The following is a 19546-nucleotide window of genomic DNA, read 5'->3' as shown; positions in this document are numbered from 1 at the left end:
TCACTGCATAGAAGTGAGAATTTAGTAACAATGCTGTCACATGGTAAGTTTTCAATCAATTATGTTTATTTTTATAATGACTGCAAAAGCATTATACAATACCTGTATCAAAGAAGGTAATCAATAAATGGTTATTCTTATTATTCAGTGCCCACCCCTGTAATTTCCTATAATTTTGACTTTAGACAAGTAATTCCTGACTCAGCATGGGAGAGAACACACTTGACATGATATTGTTGGAAAACTTCCAAGTATTAGATGATTCTTTAGGGGAAGAAGCGCTTATAAAAATCGTGCAAATAAGCTAAAATAGGTGGGTTGAATTCTTTACAGCATAACATGGAGACCATCTTGGAATTACTTGCATTTCAATTGTGTCTTCCCCATTCAAATATAGGCTCCTTGAGAACAGGGTCAAGACTTCCACAGACCCAGCAAAATCCCTTGCATATTAAAGGAACAGGTAAATATAATTCTTTAAACTTATATACCTAAGTTAATATATCTATATAATTCTTTAAAGTTTTTTCATCTGTATAATGGTGTTAATAATAATTGCCCCATTATCTAAGAGTATTGTTGCATCCACAGGAGAGCAGTTACTATAGCAGTGACATAAATTATATAAAGACTTGTCAGTTTTGAAGTGCTATATGTTGACAGGTCATCAAATCATTCCATGTTCAGACACCATGTTTGCGTGTGCGTGAGAGAGACAAAGAGAATTAAGAATATATAAGGCAGTTAGCCTTCTAGTGTGGCTTCTGGCGTCCCAGCATTTCCATGTCCTTAAATTGGTAAAGTCAATGATTTGAACTGTTGGAATTTAGCAGACAGAATCCTGTAGTTAATGTAACTGGTCGGGTGATCTTAATGGGGAAAGAGTGTAATGGGCAGAGGTATCAAATGGCAAAGGTATTCCATCAGGCTCAGCAAACAGTGTGGCTGTAAAAACAGTTTCTGAAATACAGCCAACAAGACTCTATCCCCATAAAATAAAGGCAGAAGCCAATGGGCTTTGCCTCAAAGGGGGATCTGTAAAGCTCTAGTCTGTTGTAAAATGCTCCATCATGGCAAGTACCTACGTGCAGTGTGCCCTAGACATGGAATATATCAAAAATCTGTGCAATCCAGAGTGACATGAGGAGTTTCCTAGAGTCCAGAGGCAGCATTTAGTCCTCTGACCCGGAAGATTGGATGAAACAGAAATGTAGCTTTCTGGAGTTCACTTCAGGATGAATACAAATGAAAATAGGAGGGGGCTTGTAAATGCAGTTCTCACACCTCTGAATTTCACTCGAGGGATGATTTATATCAATGAAAAATGCAGTAGAAGATAAGAACCTAGCTAAGAGAACATGCTTTGCATCTCTCAAATAAATGTTTTCTTGTTTACAAAGTTGGGATGATAATAAAAACAATCTTGTCAAAAAATAAATAGAAATGGATTATCAAAATATTCTTATACGACATAAAAATGTAAGGAGGAAGACTTGTGTTTCCATTTAGCTTATAGGAAGCTGGATGACAATGTCACTTTTACAAAATCATGCAAAACCATAACTTTTTAGAATGCATCAGGAAACTGAGGTCAGTAGACAATCAGAGGTAGAAATTTCAAATGGTTGCAGCCCCCCTGAGGGGAGAAAGGGCACACAAAAGGTTTGACCTTAGGTAGAGCACCTAAAGAAGGCCATCATTAAAGTGGTTACAAAAGAAAACAGTTGATATTTAAATAATATTTTTAAGCCAATTTGTAAGCTATATTAGAATTTATATTTCCTGGAAGCTCAAGACATAAGTGAAATCCTTATTTGCTAGGCCTATGACATACGAAAATGTAACACACACAAACAATAGCAGACACTGAACTCAGCATGGGAAATAGTAAATGAATTTGAAGCTAGATCAATAGAAAATATTCTTACTGAAATACAGAGAAGGAAAAGAGTTTAGGGACACTTCAGTGGCTCAGTAGGTTAAATGTCCAACTCTTGATTTTGGCTCAGGTCATGATTTCATCGTTCGTGAGACTGAGCGTCACATTGGGCTCTGTGCTGACAGTGTGGAGCCTGCTTGGGATTGTCTCTCTCCCTCTCTCTGCCCCTCCCCCACTTGCATATGTGCATGCGCTCTTGCGCACGCGCTTTCTTGCTTTCAAAATAAATAAATGAACATTAAAAAAAAAGTTAAAATCAGACCTTCTAGGAGATAGGGGATCGTGTCAAATGATCCAATAACCATGTAATTAGAATAACAGGAAAAAAAAACGAGAAGGGTACAAAAGAAATATTTGAAGAGATGATAGCCAATTTCCCTGTAAATTAATAAAAGAAAACAATCAAGAAACTCAGGGACCTTCAGGATAAATATAAATAAAAATATAATTAAACACATCATAGACAAGCAGGTAATAGCAGACTTCGCATCAGACCCTATCTAATCCAAAAAAGATAGAACGTGAGCTTTAAAATACAGAAAGAAAAATTGTCACCTCAGAATTCCATTGTACACAATAATAACATTTAAAAATAAAGGTGAATTAGGGGCACCTGGGTGGCTCAGTCTGTTGGGTGTCTGACTTCAGCTCAGGTCATGATCTCACGGTTGGTGGGTTCATGCCCCACATCAGGCTCTGTGCTGACAGCTCATAGCCTGGAGCCTGCTTCAGATTCTGTGTCTCCCTCTCTCTCTGCCCTGCTTGTGCTCTGTCTCTCTCTGTCTCTCAAAAATAAGTAAATGTTAAAAATTTAAAAAAAAAGATGAATTAAACACTTTCTTGAACAAAACACTATAAGAAATGTTAAAGGAAATTCTTCAAGCAAAAGGAAAATACTACTACATGGAACTGTAACTCTAAATGCACACACAGACAGAGCAGCATCAGCTATGGTAAATGTAGTAAATATGAGGTTTTAAATATTTTTAAAATCATTAAAAATAATAACTGTGTAAAGCAAAAATGGAAAAAAAACTGGGTTTATAACAGGTAAAATTTTTAAATGTGTAACAGTAATGCTATAAAGGAAGAAATGGATAAAGTAGAAGGAACTGTTGAAAGATTATTAGATGATGTATGAAGTAGAAAAATATTTGGAGAAAGACTGTGACAACATAGTGCTGAATATTGTAAACCTGTAGCAACAACACAAAAAATAAAAAGTAGGTAGAAATAATCATCTAAAATAAGGCAGAATGAGAGAAAATGGGGAACAGAGAACAGATGAGACCAAAAAAAAACCAATTTTTAAGACTGTAGTTTTAAATACATCAATTATTGCTTTAAATGCAATGGTCAAAAGAAACCAATTGAAGTTTAGAGATTGTCAGTGTCAGATGGCTTAGATTGACTGAACATAAAAGAATGTGGGGGAAAAGATACACCATGCCATCAACAATCAAAAGAAAGCTATAGTGAATTTTTTAATATCAGACAAAGTAAACTTCAAAACAAAGATTTTTACTAGGAATAAAAAGATAAATTACCTAATGATAAAGAGATATAAAAAGCCCTAACATAAGGCAAAAGCTGATAGAACTGAAAACAGAAATAAAGAAAGTTTGGAAACATCAATAATCCTTCAGTAATTGGGAGAACAAGCAGACAAAAACCATTAAAAATGTAGATTTGAACATTATCAGCCAACTTAGCTGAGATTTATAGAATATTCCACCCACTAATAAAAAAATACACATCCTTTATATGTTTTTAAACTTTAAAAAAAAAGTTTCTTTATTTTGAGAGAGAGAGAGAGAGCAAGTCCCAAGCAAGCTGAACAGTGTCAGTGCAGAGCCTGATATGGGGCTGATCTCATGAACCATGAGATCATGACCTGAGCCGAAATCAAGAGTCAGATGTTTAACGAATGAGGCACCTATGCACCCCCACATTCTTTGTAAAGTACACATAAAACCTCACCAACTATATTATTGGCCATAAGACAAATCTTGACAAATTTATAGGCATTAAAATAATATAAAGTATGTTTCCTTAATACAAAACAAACTAGCAATCAATAACCAAAACAATATGGGAAAAATCACCAAGTATTTGGAAATTAAATGACATATTCTAACTAACCAGTAGTCAAAACTTTGAAAGAAAATTAGAAAATATTCCAAATTAAATAAAACATGAAAACAGAACATATAAAAATGTATAGGATATAACTAAAGCAGTGCTTAGAAGGAAAATATATTACACTATATAACTGTATTAGAAAAAAAAAAGAAGTATCTATAATCAACAATCTAAGCGTCCATATTAAGAACATTGAAACAGATGAGCACATTAAACACAAATCGGGAAAAAGGAAGAAAACAATATGAAGTAGCAATCATTAAAATAAAATGACCAACGCACCTGGGTGGCTCAGTCCCCTGAGCATCCAACTTCTGCTCAGGTCATGATCTCAGCTTAGCTCAAGCCCTGTGTTGAGCTCTGTGCTGACAACTCAGTGCCTGGAGCCTGCTTCAGATTCTGTGTCTCCCTCTCTCTATGTCCTTCCCCTGCTCTCACTCTGTCTCTCTGTCTCTCAAAAATAAGTAAACATTAAAAAAAATTTAAAAACAATGAAAATAAATAAATAATAAAATTACCAAATGCTGATTCTTTCAATGGGTAAATAAAATGTATAGAATTCTAGAATGACTAATTTAAAAAAAAGACTGAAGAAAAAGAGCACCAGAATTAAATAACTTTAATACTTTAATGACATGGACATTTTATATGAAAGATGAAAGCTATGAGAGTGCACTCAGGAAAATTAGCTAGAATGATCACCCCTAGACGTATTAAAGAATTTGAAGTTGTAACTAAAAACCTTCCCACAAAGGCAACTCATGGCACAGATGACCCCACTTGGCGATTTCGATGAAACATTCCAGGAGCAAATAATACAAATTCCGCACAAACTCTTCTAGAAAATAGATGTGGATTGTTATTGACTGAGTATCTGTGTCCCTGCAAAATTCGTGTACTGAATGAAATCCTAACCCCCCAATGTGATGTTATTCAGAGGTGGAGTCTTTGGGAGGTGATTAGGTCATGACAGTGTAGCTTTCGCGAATGGGAATATTGCCCTTATCAAACAGGTTCCAGAAAGATCTCTCACTCTCCCTGCCATATGAGGACACATTAAGAAGACCATAATTTATGACCCAGAAATTAGGTACCCACCAGACAACAAATCTGCAGACTCCTTAATCTTGGACTTCCCAGAACATGAGAACTACGTGTTTGTTGGTGAAGCCAGCTAGTCTATGGTATTTGAATTATAGCAGTCTGAATGGACTAAGACAAGTATATAGTTCTTCTCGATCATTTTATGAGACCAATATAACCATGTTACCGAAATCTGAAATATAAATTTTAAAGAGATAAAAGGCCTATATCCCTCATTAATAAAGATACTTAAAAAGTTACATCACTTCAAATCCAGCAATATAGAAAAGGATATATGTCATGATCAAGTGGAATTTATGTCAGGAGGGCAAGGTTATAAGTCACTAGGGAGTGAGAGGTTGAAGGTGTGTAAATTGGCAAAGAGGGTCAAGAGGTACCGTCTTCTAGCCATAAAATAAATGTTATGGCTATGTAATATATAGTTAATAGTACTATACTGCATATTTATAAGTTGCCAAGAGAATAAAACTTGAAAGTTCTCATCACAAGAAAAAAAATGATGATTTTTATGGAGATTAATGGTAATTACTGTGGTGATCATTTCATAGTGTACATGAATATCGAATCGTTACACTGCATACTTGAAACTAATACGATGTTATATGTCAGTTATACCTCAACAAGAAAATTAGACAGAAATACATTTAACAAAGTATATACAAGATTTATATGCCTTTTACAACAAAAACAATTGTTAAGAAAAATCAATATCTAAATAAAAGGGAAGTATACTATGTTTACAGATCAAAAAATTTCATACTGTTAAGATGTCACATTTCCTCAAATTTACCTTATAAATTCAATGAAATCCTAATAAAATCCCAGCAAGCTCTTTTGTACACATTGACAAGCTGATCCTAAACTTTTTTATGGCAATGTAAAAGATCTAGAATAGCCAAAAGGGTTTTGAAAACCTTCTGAAAGTAAACAAAAGAGAAAAATTTTTTTTCAAACTTGACTGAGAGAATGATTTCTCAGGGCACAAAAAGAATAATCCATTAAAAAAAATGGCTGATTGGACTTAATCAAATTAAAAATACTCTGTGAAAGAACATGTTATGCGAATGAAAAGAGAAGTCACAAAGTGGAAAAAAATTGCAAAACACAAATCTTATAAAATTCTTGTGTCCAGACCTATGAGGACTCTCACAACTACATATTAAGCAAAAAATATGAACAGACACTTTACCAAAAATATATGAATGGGAAATAAATACAAGAAAAGATTTTCTACATCATTAGTCAACAGGAAAATACAAATTAAAATACCATGACAGGGGTGCCAGGGTGGCTCAGTAGGGTAAGTATCTGACTCTTGATTTCAGCTCAGGTCATGATCTCACAATTCATGAGTTCGAGCCCTGCCTTGAGCTCTGTGCTGACAGCATGGAGTCTGCTTGAGATTTGCTGTCTCCCTTTCTCTCTGCCTCTCTCTCAAAACTAAATAAACATTTAAAAAAATTACAGTGAGATACCAGTATACATTTATTAAAATGGCTAAATTTTTGAAAACAGCAATGAATGTCAAAAGCAACTGGAACTCTCATACATATCTGGTAAGAATGCAAAATGGCAGAACCACTTTGGAAGTCAGTTTAGCTATTTCCTAATAAGTTAAACATAAACATACCACATGATTTAGGAATCTCATATATATGTATTTGTCCAAGAAAACTGAAAACATAAATATCAACTCAAGAGTCTTATGTTAATGACAGCTTTATTCATAATTATTCCGGACTGGAAACTACCCAAATTTTCACCAACTGGTGAATGGATAAAAAAAATTGTGGTACATCCATCCAATAGAACCCTCTCGTTAAAAAGAAACAAAGTGCTGATACATTTAGCAACATGGATAAATCACAGAAGCTTTATTCTAAGCAAAAGAAGCCAGACACCAAAGACTACATACTGTATAATTTCCTACAGCCTCTGGAAAAGGCAAAATTATAGGGACAGAAATCAAATCGGTGGTTACTAGGACCTGGGGGTTGGGGAGGGGGTTGACTCTAAAGAGGCATGAGGAAAATTTGGTGTGCAGGGGTACATATAGACAAAGTCTATATCTTGATTTTAGCGGAGGTTACATAACGTTTACATTTGTCAGAACTCCTAAAATTGTACACTTTTAAAGGTCAGATTTTGTGTGTATAAATAACACCCCAATAAACTTGAAAAAAAATGTTAGGAAGTATCAGATTTTAATGCAAGTAAATCATGGCATTTGCTGTCATGATAATCTTTACCAAGCATCTCATTTGTATGTCTTTTAACACAGTTTTGAGGTTAAACAGTGTGCTGGGTCTTTTATCTATGCCCCAATCTCTTTTCCAATTGGGTTTGACCAAAGGTAAACACAACAGGAGATTATATTGAGGAAGCAGACTGAAATCTTGGTGTTTATTTCATAAATTCCTTCCCCTTTAGGTGACTCTTGACTGGCTGTATCCCTTGATGAAAGGTCATACTTCTTCTGCCAGGCAACTTTCTCTACCCAGATCTGTCTGTCCGTACTTACCTTTAACCCTTCAAGATTAGGGTTATCTGCCTATTATTGGTTTAGTCCAATAATAGGACTGCAATGTCCTTTCTGGTTCCTTTGCACTCTGCTCGCATTAAATTCTTCTCAAATTACTCAGTTTCAATGTACTGTCTCTTTACAGTCAGAATCCTGACAGAGCAAGTCTCAACTCCTGATTCCATCACTTTTAAGCTGTGAGCACTTGGGCTATCCATTTCACATATTTGAGCTTTAGTTTTTTTCATCTGTTAAATATGAATAATAATACCTCTTCAGCAAGGTTGTCCTGCAGATTAAGTAATGATATACTAGCTGAAAAGTTTTCATGAATATCTTCTCCCTTTCTCATCTTAATCTCTCCCTTCTATCACTGGATGTATATTCTCTTTCAATTTCTTCATATACTCTGGTTTCTACTCTGTCTTTCAAGGTAACAGAATTTCTCTGTCATGTATAAATGCATAAGTAATTTATATAAGGGTAGATAATATGCATAATCCTGTGTAAATGGCTTAAATGTACCATGGTTATGTTCCTTGAATAAACTGTTGCTATTTCTACTGCTGCAGAACAGTTAAGTCAAACTTTTGAATTAGGTCAACAAAATCCACAAATAGGGTGGAATCTTTGGGCTGTTTAAGCAGGGACAGATCTGGAATAAATCAGCCACAGATATCACTTGTCAGCATGCTGAGGGAGGCATTTCAAATAAGGGTAGAAGGTACATCAAGAATATTGGCTTCTGGTAGCATTAGGATGCATCCATTAAATCTATATTGAGAGTTTTCCATCATGTGGATTCAAGCTAACATAATCGTTTTATGGCCGTAATGTCTAAACAAGGGTCCACAATTAGGCTGTATTTTTATCTTGACTTGTGAACTATCACTGCCAACTACTCAAATTTCAGGCTTGTTGAGACATATGTTATCCCTGGAAACCCTTCATAAAAAATAAAGCATTTTACTGTCCCACGAATTCACTGTGCTCCGGTCCGTTCCCATCTACATCCAAATCAACCATGTTATAGTTCCTACACTAGTGAGTAGTATTTTAAATGCTTTTTAAAGCAAAACCAAAAAGAACAAATTTATTTCTATTTGTGCAAAAACATGATCTGGTTTGGGTTATTTTTTTCTAGCTTTTTAAATAGTGAGACAGGATGAAGTTGTGGGAAAAGAACTGGATAAGGAATTAAGAAGATAGGTATTTGAAATCTGGCCCTGTTACTGCTTCCTAGCTGTGTGACCTCATAACATCACTTAATTTATCTAGCCTCAGTTTCTTTACCTGTCAAATGGGGATCTATCCAGTGCCGAACCAAATGAACTAATAATGACCTAACACATAACTTATTACCTCTAGGAGTTAATAACTTATTTTTTTTTTTTACAATCTGCATGTATAATGTTGTAAATGTGATTAGTAGGAAATGGAAAGGAAGAAAACATTCAGACAGAGGCAGGAATGTCTTGGTGAAAAAGAAATTAAAATCCTGGAGGACGGAGAAAGATAAGAATGATTACAACGTCTGCATTTATAGCCCACATGTCACAGTTAAGTATTTATAGGTTTGTTGGTAACAACCTTCCCAGTATAGCAATGTTAATTATGAAGTAGCTGTCAGTTTCACTGACACAGAACTGTGCACCTGACTGAGCCTGAAACTACTCACCATTTCCATAGATGATCATTTAATGTAAGGGTCCAAAAAATATACCAATAAATCAGTTTGAGTTTCTGATTATAATCTCCCTAAATCTTACATTGAAATACCCTAGTGACCTTCTTTTGAAAAAAATCTTACTGCATTTTATTTCCCAGATTTGATGTGTAATTATCCGAGCTAGACTAAAACCTCAGGAAGAAGTGATGGGTCTAAGGCTGAACACAATACTAAATGTATACTTAAATTTTCCAGAGCCCAAGCTCCTGTTGCTACTTAAATACCATGATCAAAGCAATAGATAAAATAAATGTGGAGAATAGGAGAGAGAAAGAGAAAGACTCAGAGAAAAAGAGTAAGAGAGAGGGTGAGGGGAGGAGAGATTGAAGAGAAGCTTGGGAAAATGTTCAGTGGAAAACCTAGAAATGATGTAAGAGAAAGCAAAGGCAGGGATTGGAGTAAGGGGTGTATAACTGAGACTATAAAAACTCAGAGAGAAAACTCACCATCAGGGCTGAGTTTGGAAGAAACTGCACAGACAGGATTCTAAAGTTAGAATCTCCTGATTTTTCACAAGGTAAGTTATATATAAAAGCTATGAGAAAAATTTAGGTTTTTTTTTTCCTTTAACTACTTTTTTTATTTTCACATACTTTTAAGATGTTTTGATTATATCCTGATCTTGAATGTTTTATGGTAATATTTATCTCTCTAAAATGAGTAGAAACTCTAAGAAGATATTTTTATAATACAAAATTAGGGTGGAGCTAATTGTATGTTCAGACATTTCATATTTATCGATTAATTTTTGCTTTTGTTTTCCACTTTGAAACAAAGAGAAAGACAACTCAAGATAATGATTTTCTGTAAGTGTTAGTAGTCTTAATTTTGCTTTCATCAACGATGTCCAATATTATAAAATTTTTAAATGTACAAAAATGGTTGACTTTTAAAAACCTAAGTAGAAAGAAAAGGTTTTTTCTTATCTTTATTTCTATCAAAATTGGAGTCCAAGAAATATCCCTAAATTAATCAAGTTCCAGAGTCAATATTCTATATTCTTCAAACCTAAATTATCCTCTTTCTCTTCTTATAAAATTCAAACATACAAGTATGATATTAGTACCAGTTTAGAATAGAGTTAAATCATATCTATTCTTTTGTATTTGAAGTGTTCTTGCTATTAAGCGATCAAATTGAGAGTTAATCTGAAACATATATTTGAATTACATGTAAGAAATTTAAAATTTTGCTTCAGGGTGTGGTAATAGTGTATACTCAATAAATTCAGTTCTAATGAGGAATATTGCTCCTTCAAATTACACCTCTAGAGTCTATAGGTTAAGGAATGGGATAATTATTTGTTTCCAAGTTACCTTTTTAGAAATTAAATAATTTTAACAATAATTTATGATTATTTTAATGCCCATAGAAGCTATCAAATTGATATGTCTTCCCAAAAGCATCAGGTACAGTTTGTGTCTTCTCTTTATTTTGATACTGGCCTTCAGCCGTCTTACAGAATTTTTCTAAGGAAACTCTCCAATAGATATGAATATAAGTCTCGTTGTAAGTGAATTGCACTGTGATGTCACTCAATATGGCATTTAAAGTTGACATTTGTTTCTCTCCTTTTTTTCTCAGAGTTTTGAACTGATTCTTATATAATGAATCATGGGCAGTAGAGCAGCAGATCTGTTTATAGACCAGATTTGGGGGCCTCGAGATTATAATTTTAACTTCTTGTTCAAATACTTTCAATGATTTGAACCTTTGCTTAATAATATTAGATTAATTGAACTTGTCCCAAAGAAAAAGAACTCAAAGTAAGCAGTCCCAAAATATTGCCCCAACTCTGTCACTGTATAGTTTGTAACTTCAGACAAGCCTGGAGCACAGAGTAGGACTCAATTATATTCTGTTCTTATGGAAAGAGACAAAAGGGCTGCAAGTGCCAGGGAGACTGAGTGGGAGAATGATGGAGGGAAGCTCCCACATCAGCCAGTTTTTCCTATATTCAGGAATAAAGACGGGGTTAATCTTTACATGTCACCTCATTTAACCTCTTGCCAATATTTCATCTACTGAGATCGCTACCTACAGGACACCTTTTGCTTAGTTACTATGGTGCCATCAGAGGAATAGGAGCTTTGGGGTCAGGAGACCAGACTTCTAATCCCAGTCCTGACTTCAGCATCTTTCACTCAGCCTTCCTGGGGCTTCATTCTTTCCTCAGTAAAACTGGAGTTTGGGAGGTTATAAAGATCGGGAGGTTATAAAAGATCCCAAGTTCCCTCCTAGCCCTGGATACCTCTCTATACAGGTCAACTCCCCTGTGTCTGAGATCTCTCTGATTAGAGCCTCTTGTAACTGAGCCCTCTCTCTTCTTTCTCCACATTGTTCTCAGGGTACCTTTGTGGAGCAGTGGTTAGCATCACCTGCCAGTAATTGCCTGGTGCCTTGGTTGGCTTGAACTGGTTATTGTCCAGCCTTTCCCTTACCAGTGTTCCATGACATCAGGCCTCCGCATGAGGCTGCTTCCACAGGAACAGCTCCTCTGCCATGCCTTACCCTGAGCCCTCCTCTTCTTTGTCCATCTTAAATCTCTCCTTCATCTCCTCTCCCTTGGCCAAGTTCATTGTCTCTGAGCCTCACTCTCTCCATCTCTTGAGAGCATTAAATCCAACAGTTTCCAATGAGCATCCCCTCCCTTTCTAAAATTCTGTGTTCCTAATGATACATAAGGCTGTAACCATGTGAAAAATGCACTTTTAAAATGTCATCCAGGCCACCACTGCCAACTTGGGCACTGACCCACCAAGTCAGAGCTGTGGTTCCCGTGGGACAATTTTGGTGGTTGCATTTCCCTGCAAGCTCTGACTTGTCTGTCCACACCAGGGCTGGTAGAGGCTTCTCCTCTTCCTCTACCTCCTTTGCAGTCCATTTCTTCTCAGTTGTTCCCATGCTTGTGGAAGGTCTAGTTCCAGTAACAAGATCCTTCATTCCCATCATGCCCGCAGTGCTTCTGCTTTTATGACATAGTCTGACTATGCTATACAGTCAGTATCACCAAAACCCTGTGAAAAATCATGATCCTAACAAGATAATTACAGATTTTTAAAAAGTCAATAAAGATCTCTTATGAACTGTAAAACAAAAAGATGTATCATATAAAATTATAAAATTAAATTTAAAATTCACTTTTGTGCATATAATTAGAATTTGAATAATTATTTTTTGAGTATAATTTGGATTAATTCCCTTTCTTTTCTTCCCATTATGATATTCTGTTGTATGCTAATATTTTCATGGAAATATTTCATAGAACTATTGTTGCTGAAACTAATGGTAATGCATAATATGCTGTAACATCAAATGTTAGAGTGCTTGCCACGTCTAACTCTGTTCAGTAAAATTCCTTCCCTCACTCAGTATTACCTTATTATAATTTATCTTCTACCACTTTGCCATAATTCTAGATTTCAGGTAACTTTGTTCCTTCAAATGAAAAAGGGTAAAAAAGTATTTTTCATAACATAAAAAAGTACTAAGGCATATTTTGTGAAGTTGCCAGATTTAGAAGGCAATACAGGATAATGACAGCTATTATTTGCATAATTAACTTGTGCTAGTCACTTTTATTATTTGTAATCCTTATAATAAACCTATAAAGTAAATCTTTGCCCCACATTCCTGATGAAAATACAGAAACAGAGAGGCTAAGAAGCCAGCCCAGTCAGGAGTCACAACCACGTTGGTGTAACTTAGGGGCCAACCTCTTTCTATTGGTCGACTTCATTGTGTTAGAAAGTAGACGCACAGTCCCAGGCGTTAGGGCACCAGGATTCTAAAGTAACTCTGCTTGTCTCAGTACATCTATTTAAGAAAGCAAAATTATAATATTTTTCCTGTATCTAACGTGACTGATGTGATAATGAAAGGAAGTAAATTAATTTCAGAATAATAAAGTACAATGCAAATGTTTAAAAAATGGTTATTTGCAACCATTGCACTTGAAAGAAACGGAAGCATTAAGAGTCTAGTGTTGCAGAAGGAAGTCCCTGGGCAGGGCAAGTGGTTGAGGGGGTCTCCAGGTTGACCAGGCTATGAGCGACTGGAGGACAGGAAGAGTGTCTTACATTTATATCTCCAGTGCTTGACATGTAATGTTTACCTAATAAATGCATCCTGTTGCATATTATAAAATTTATATTTTGGGACTTTCATGTACATTTAGACCGTATTTTTTCATTGATTATATTGGCTAGTTTAATGTAATTAAAATGTAAATTAATATTTTTATTAAATATATGTAAGTATAAAATGGGCTAAAGGTAAAAGTGGTGGTAATAGCCTACAATATCCTGAGGCTTGTATGTGTCATCTATAACTGCATTTATCCAACTTTATCTTTTGAAAGCCTTTTTACACCAGGTAAAAATTCCCCATGTATTAGATGAACAAGCAGCATGTTTATGTGCAACTCTGCCAGCTTTTTCCTATCCATAGTGTTAAAGATTCTTGTTTTTCTCATTATAAAGCATTGGAATTAAACAACAAATCCCCTTAGCAGAATTGTCTACAGTCATACCCTAAAGTTTTTTTCTATTTCTGGGTGACATCATTTTATATCAAGAAACTTGCATTAATTCAGGGATCCAAGCACAAATTAAGATTTGATAAGGAGAAATCTTAAACTCTGCTGGAATAATTATTAGAGAATATTGATTCATGTTACTTTCATTAGAATGAGAATCTGACTTGTGAAACGTTAATGGACTAACTGGGACTCTGGCATAAACTTCTTCATATTTACTGTGGTTGTACAACTTAGGCAAATTTCTACCCTTCTCTAAGCTTCAGTTTCCTGTCAATAAAGCCAGGATGTTAATATCTGCTCTGCATTCCTAATTACCTGCCACATAAGACTGTTTCATTCATTTCATTCAGCACACCATGTTGACTCTACATACTTTGTTACAGATACATACCCCTGCTTTTAAATAATGCAATCTTCCTTTAAAGTATCTTTGTAGGTTTCCATAAATTTTTGCAACAAACTAATAGTATGATTGGCAATTCAAAATAAGCAAAAAGAGAGAGATTTAACAACAAAATTTGATATTTTCTAAAGTAGTAGTGTCTAAAAAAGAATAAAAATGGTGCCAAATAGAATAAAACCAATTAACACATGTATAGTGGGAAGTTATCATTCTTCCTGATTCATAGCATTCAGGAAAAGTCCTTTTAAAATTCAGGTGTCTGCCACATTAAGAACACCTCACCTGTAAGCATTTTACTTTATAAGCAATTTGTTTGGGAGATGGGAAAATGTTTTATACTTTTACAAATAGGTTATACTTGAAGGAGCATGAAACTGAGAGTCTGAAAATGTAAGTTGTTTTTCTGGATCTTCTTCTAACTGGCTCTGTGATTTTAGAAAATGTACTTCTGCCGACTGAAGAGCAATGAGAAATGAGAAAGAACGTGTTTCTGATATTTTAATTAAAACAAAAAAAAGGGGGAAATGTTAAAGCAGCCTCAATTTGCACCTTTCTTGCAGGATAATACTCAAAACATAGACCAAAATACTCATCACACAATTTACCGAAAATTACAACTTTCACAAAGAGAATCTCAAGTAAAGTAACATGACTATGTTTCTTAGATGTATTTTTGTGACGACGATATAGATGATATATGTATTAGCTGACAGAAGCTATGATTTGTAATTCAGTTGCTTTTGGGGTTAAAATCCTCAGTGATTTTTAAGTCTCTTATTTATGAGGATCTGAAAGCAATTCTCTACTTCTAAAGTTCTAAGTGCCCAGTCACACTCAGCATTCTTGTTTGTGGGGCCAAATTCATCAGAGGCAGTGGAATTGAAGCTCCGATAAGGAAGAGACTTGCAACTCACCTGATCTGAGTCTCTGGCTTGCAACAGGCAAGTGTCTCAAGCACATAATTATTTCACCCTTCAAAGAAAACTACTAGCAAACTTCTTTAACACTGTTCAAATATTGTCACTCACTGAAATATCAAGATTGTGTGCGTGATGTCCAAGTGAAATATATCCTCTTGATCATTTAAAATAAGTGTTGCAGGGGCGCCTGGGTGGCTCAGTCAGTTAAGCGGCTGACTTCAGCTCAGGTCATGATCTTGCAGTCTGTGAGTTTGAGCCCTGTGTCAGGCTCTGTGCTGACAGCTCAGACCCTGGAGCCCACTTCAGGTTCTGTGTCTCCCCTCTCTCTCTGCCCCTCCCCCCACTTGTGCTCTGTCTCTCAGAAATAAATAAAGATTAATTTTTTTTCCTTAAATAAAATAAAATAAGTGTTGCAGATTGCCTTTATGAATGGTCCCAAATTTTCAGTTCCTTGTCTGGTTGCTGAGTATAAACTTTATGTCCCCTGGAAGGATTTTGGCTTCAGCAAAATTATAATCCCTTTGATACCATGTAGTTAATCTTTTCACATTATTTTGCAGTTCACGAAATGTTTTCATGTGCAGTTTAGAGTTCCCACTGAAAAGTTTTTAGCTATCATAAAATAAGAATAAAAATGATATGGTGTTTTTTTCATAAATAATTACATATCTTTATACATTTTTAGTAAATAACATTAAATGTAATATTAAATACACTTATTGCTCTTATTTGGAAGCCCTAAACCAAATCCATAATGATTTACACTATTTGTAAATTAATTTAAAAATTTTTAGTTAACTAAAATTAAAATTCTGTGAATTCATACAGTGAATTTCATTAGACAATTTTGACAATTTAGACATGTTATTCAAGGTCACCAGACCAAGAAATAGCACAGTAAGGATGCTTCTCCTATCCTTCAGATCTAATTCTGGGTTGTTTCTTCGCCATCACAGAAATATTTTTCTGATGTTGTTGAATACCTATTTATTGACTGAAAGTTATATTTTTTAAAATATTGAGCATACTGGCTTAAGCATGATGGAAAAAAGAAAAAAAAAACCAAGTAAACACTTGGAAATACATAGATGTACCATATTTCATCCATTCTGATGCACTTTTAACATCTCTGCAATTAGAGTGAGTCTTACACTTGATAGCATGTCATAATTTAATTGGTAGCAATTTTCTTTCAAAATACATGTATAAAATGGGATCTCTTACCATAAATGACATCTTAAAATGAAAGATTTGGAAACCCTGTCTTTTCAGCTAGAAATACTTTAAATTCAATAGGAGTATGTTTATGTCAAAAGCTACATGCAATCTAGTGCATAGACTGGCTGACTTGAGGGACAGCAGAAAGGTTCTTCGAGCTAAACATGCACCACCTATTATCATTACCTACAATGTCTGCACTTGTACCAGAAAAGAGCCAGATTCACCAGCAGACTTTTAAAAAGCGGGAAGCAACATTAGAGGCCATTTAGACCAAACCCGTTTCACTCGGCCTAGAACGGAAAGGGTTTGCGCAAGCTATCTGGTCAAGCCAAGGCAGGGTCTGAGTCTCACAAGTCTCTTCATTACAGTGTGCCACACAGACTGTGTTAAGCATTGTCCCTGTTAGGCCCTCTTTTAAAATAAAAAATGATAGTCACTCTGTTATCTATTATTCCTGAAGCTTTTCTTTGTCATCAAAAGGGCTCAGTAGGTTAAGCATCGCACTCTTAATCTCAGTGCAGGTCTTGTCAGGGTCATGAGTCAGTGCAGGTCTTGATCTCAGGGTCATGAGTTCAAGACCTGTTGTTGGGCTCTGTGCTGGGCATGGAGCTGACTTAAAAAAGAAAAAAAAGGATGTGGGTGACTATAACTTGTGGAGTAGGGTATAGGGTACACTTGATCTTACTCTGTTTAGGTTCACTTAGGGCCAAGCTGACTCACCAATTACCTGGAAGACCACCATTATTTTCCAAGAAGACTGTGGGTGATGCTGTGGGCAGGCACATGTGGCCATTTCATGGTGTCAGAACTAGGGACCCTTTTCAACAAGCCCTATTAAATCTTACTTAAATGCCTGTGTTAGGCCAGAGTGGGAAGACAGGGTAAAAGAGATAATTTGTAAGTCGTTTATCCCTTATCTCTAAGCCCTTTATTTTTAATGTTTGTTGAAGATAGCGGTGGGGTAAAGTCTATTTTTAATATTTCCAATCAAGTAAATTAGGGTAAATAAAAATTTCCAAATTTATCAAGGCTCACCCCCAAACTCAGTACTCTTGAGACTTTCTAATAGATCTACTATCCATAAGTCAGACATTAATGACCAAGTCTCAGGTTGAAGAGAAATGTTCTTAATCACCTGAGTAGTCTGCTTGTTGTTTTCAACACCAGCCCAGTTTAAAAGCTTTACCACAAAGCACATTCCATCAGATATTGGCTCACGTAGTTTCTTCTTTCAGCTTAACCCTCTCATCCTAACACCTCCCCTCACTCTCATTTGTTTTCATTTTTTAGATCTATGCTTCTCAATCTTTCTTTGCCCCAGCCCACTTGAGAGACTTTTTTATCATAAAAATTATTCATTATAGCATCAGTTCTCAGTAATGCAAACATCCGTCTTCATTTTAACAGAATTCTCATTTAATTCTAACTTAAATACAATTACATAATTTCTTTGCTACTGCATTTTCAGAGTTTTTATTATGTCAGTATGCACTCGCAATGTTCCTGTAGGGAATATACAATACGTGTTGCTTCTCAAACTTACATGTGACAGAACTTCACACCTTGCCCTCTCCACTGCCACTCCAGATACTGTTTCGAGGATCCCTTTGGGATATATAAGAAATTCTTATGTGTTGGAAAGTCTTAGAAACATAGATTAAGATGTTACACGATGTAAATGCTTGTTTATTCAGCAGTATTATTTAAAATGTGAGAATGCTGGACCCCTGGGTGGCTCGGTCAGTGAAGCATCTGACTCTTGATTTCAGCTCAGGTCATGATCTCATGGTAGTGAGATTGACCAGCATCAGGCTCTGCCCTAAGCATGAAGTCTACTTAAGATTCTCATTCTCTTGGGGCATCTGGGTGGTTCTGTCGGTTAAGTGTCCAGCTCTTGATTTCGGCTCAGGTCATGATCTCACAGTTTGTGGGCTCTGCACTGACAGCATGGAGCCTGCTAGGGTTTCTCTCTCTCTCTCTCTCTCTCTCTCTGCTCCTCCTCTACTTTCTCTCTCTCTCTCTCTCTCAAAATAAAGAAACTTAAAAAAATTCATGTTAAAAATTCTCTCTCAAAAAAAAATAGTTAAAATGTGAAAATGCACAAACATAGCAGACCAATTGGCTAAAAATGAATGAAGTACACACCTAATTTTATAAGGCAGATTCCATGCTCACTCTTTTGAAGCTCCTCCCTAGCCAGAGGAATATCATTCAAAAATTACTCAATAAAAATTACTGAAAAATTTGCAAACATCTCCACTCTGGTGTATTCATACAATGAACATCCTTGAGTGCTCTTTCTGTGATTTGGAGTGTATATGGGGCCAACTAGATGTTTAAATCATAGGCTATATTTATCCACTATCAACAAAATAGGGAAATGGAACTGAACCTACTCTTTTTCTTCCCTCCCTATAATTTCCTCTATTTCTAATTTTGTGGCAATCAAGTTTCAACTAGTTAATCAAATGTCTTCTGTGTGGCAGGTGCCAGGGTGTTTATTTTCATTAGTGTCCCAACTGCCATATTTAGGAACTTGGCCTTTTGGTTAACTGGCTACAAGCATGGCTTTGAACCATTAAATGTGTGTATTTAAACTCAGCATTTATTTTTACATCTCCCTATCCAAATAATCAGGATGTGGTTATCTGTAAGATGATACAGTATGACTTTTTTCCTATATACACCCAAGCACAAAAATATATGCCTCAGACATAGTCATCAATATTGTAAATGTCCATCATCCTGTGCCATTTATAATATTGCAGAGATGAAGAGAAACCTGGTTAGTAAAACATACATAAAAATAGTTAAAGGAAATCCACATGGAAAGGCTTATAAAATTGGGCAATTTCCCACTTTGTAACCTGTTTTTAACATGATAAAAAATGAGAAAGTAAAACATCACAATTGTAGTTTATCTTTGATTAAGAGAGCTATTTTTAAAAAATAAAGATATGCCAGAAATGTGAGATCATTTTTAGAATACAATTAAGGTTTTGATATGTCTTCCTCTATGTTGAGGAA

General features: G+C 35.4%; 1 protein-coding gene across 3 annotated transcripts in view; it reads left to right on the top strand.

The window, feature by feature from the left end:
* The first annotated feature begins 395 nt into the window (after positions 1–395).
* The window catches only part of OSTN (osteocrin), a 51547-nt gene continuing 32396 nt past the window's right edge, over positions 396–19546 (top strand). The window contains exons 1-2 of one of the 3 annotated variants that reach the window (XM_045437106.1): positions 396–463; positions 10213–10241. The gene's annotated coding sequence lies outside the window, so the exon portion shown is untranslated. Of the gene's footprint in view, positions 464–9769; positions 9953–10212; positions 10242–19546 lie in introns of those variants that run through there. The other 2 variants (XM_045437107.1, XM_045437105.1) reach the window with 2 other exon arrangements.

Source organism: Leopardus geoffroyi, chromosome C2 (genome assembly GCF_018350155.1).
Source record: "Leopardus geoffroyi isolate Oge1 chromosome C2, O.geoffroyi_Oge1_pat1.0, whole genome shotgun sequence".
NCBI classification, from domain to species: Eukaryota; Metazoa; Chordata; class Mammalia; order Carnivora; family Felidae; genus Leopardus; species Leopardus geoffroyi.
This window is presented reverse-complemented; position numbering and strand designations above follow the sequence as displayed.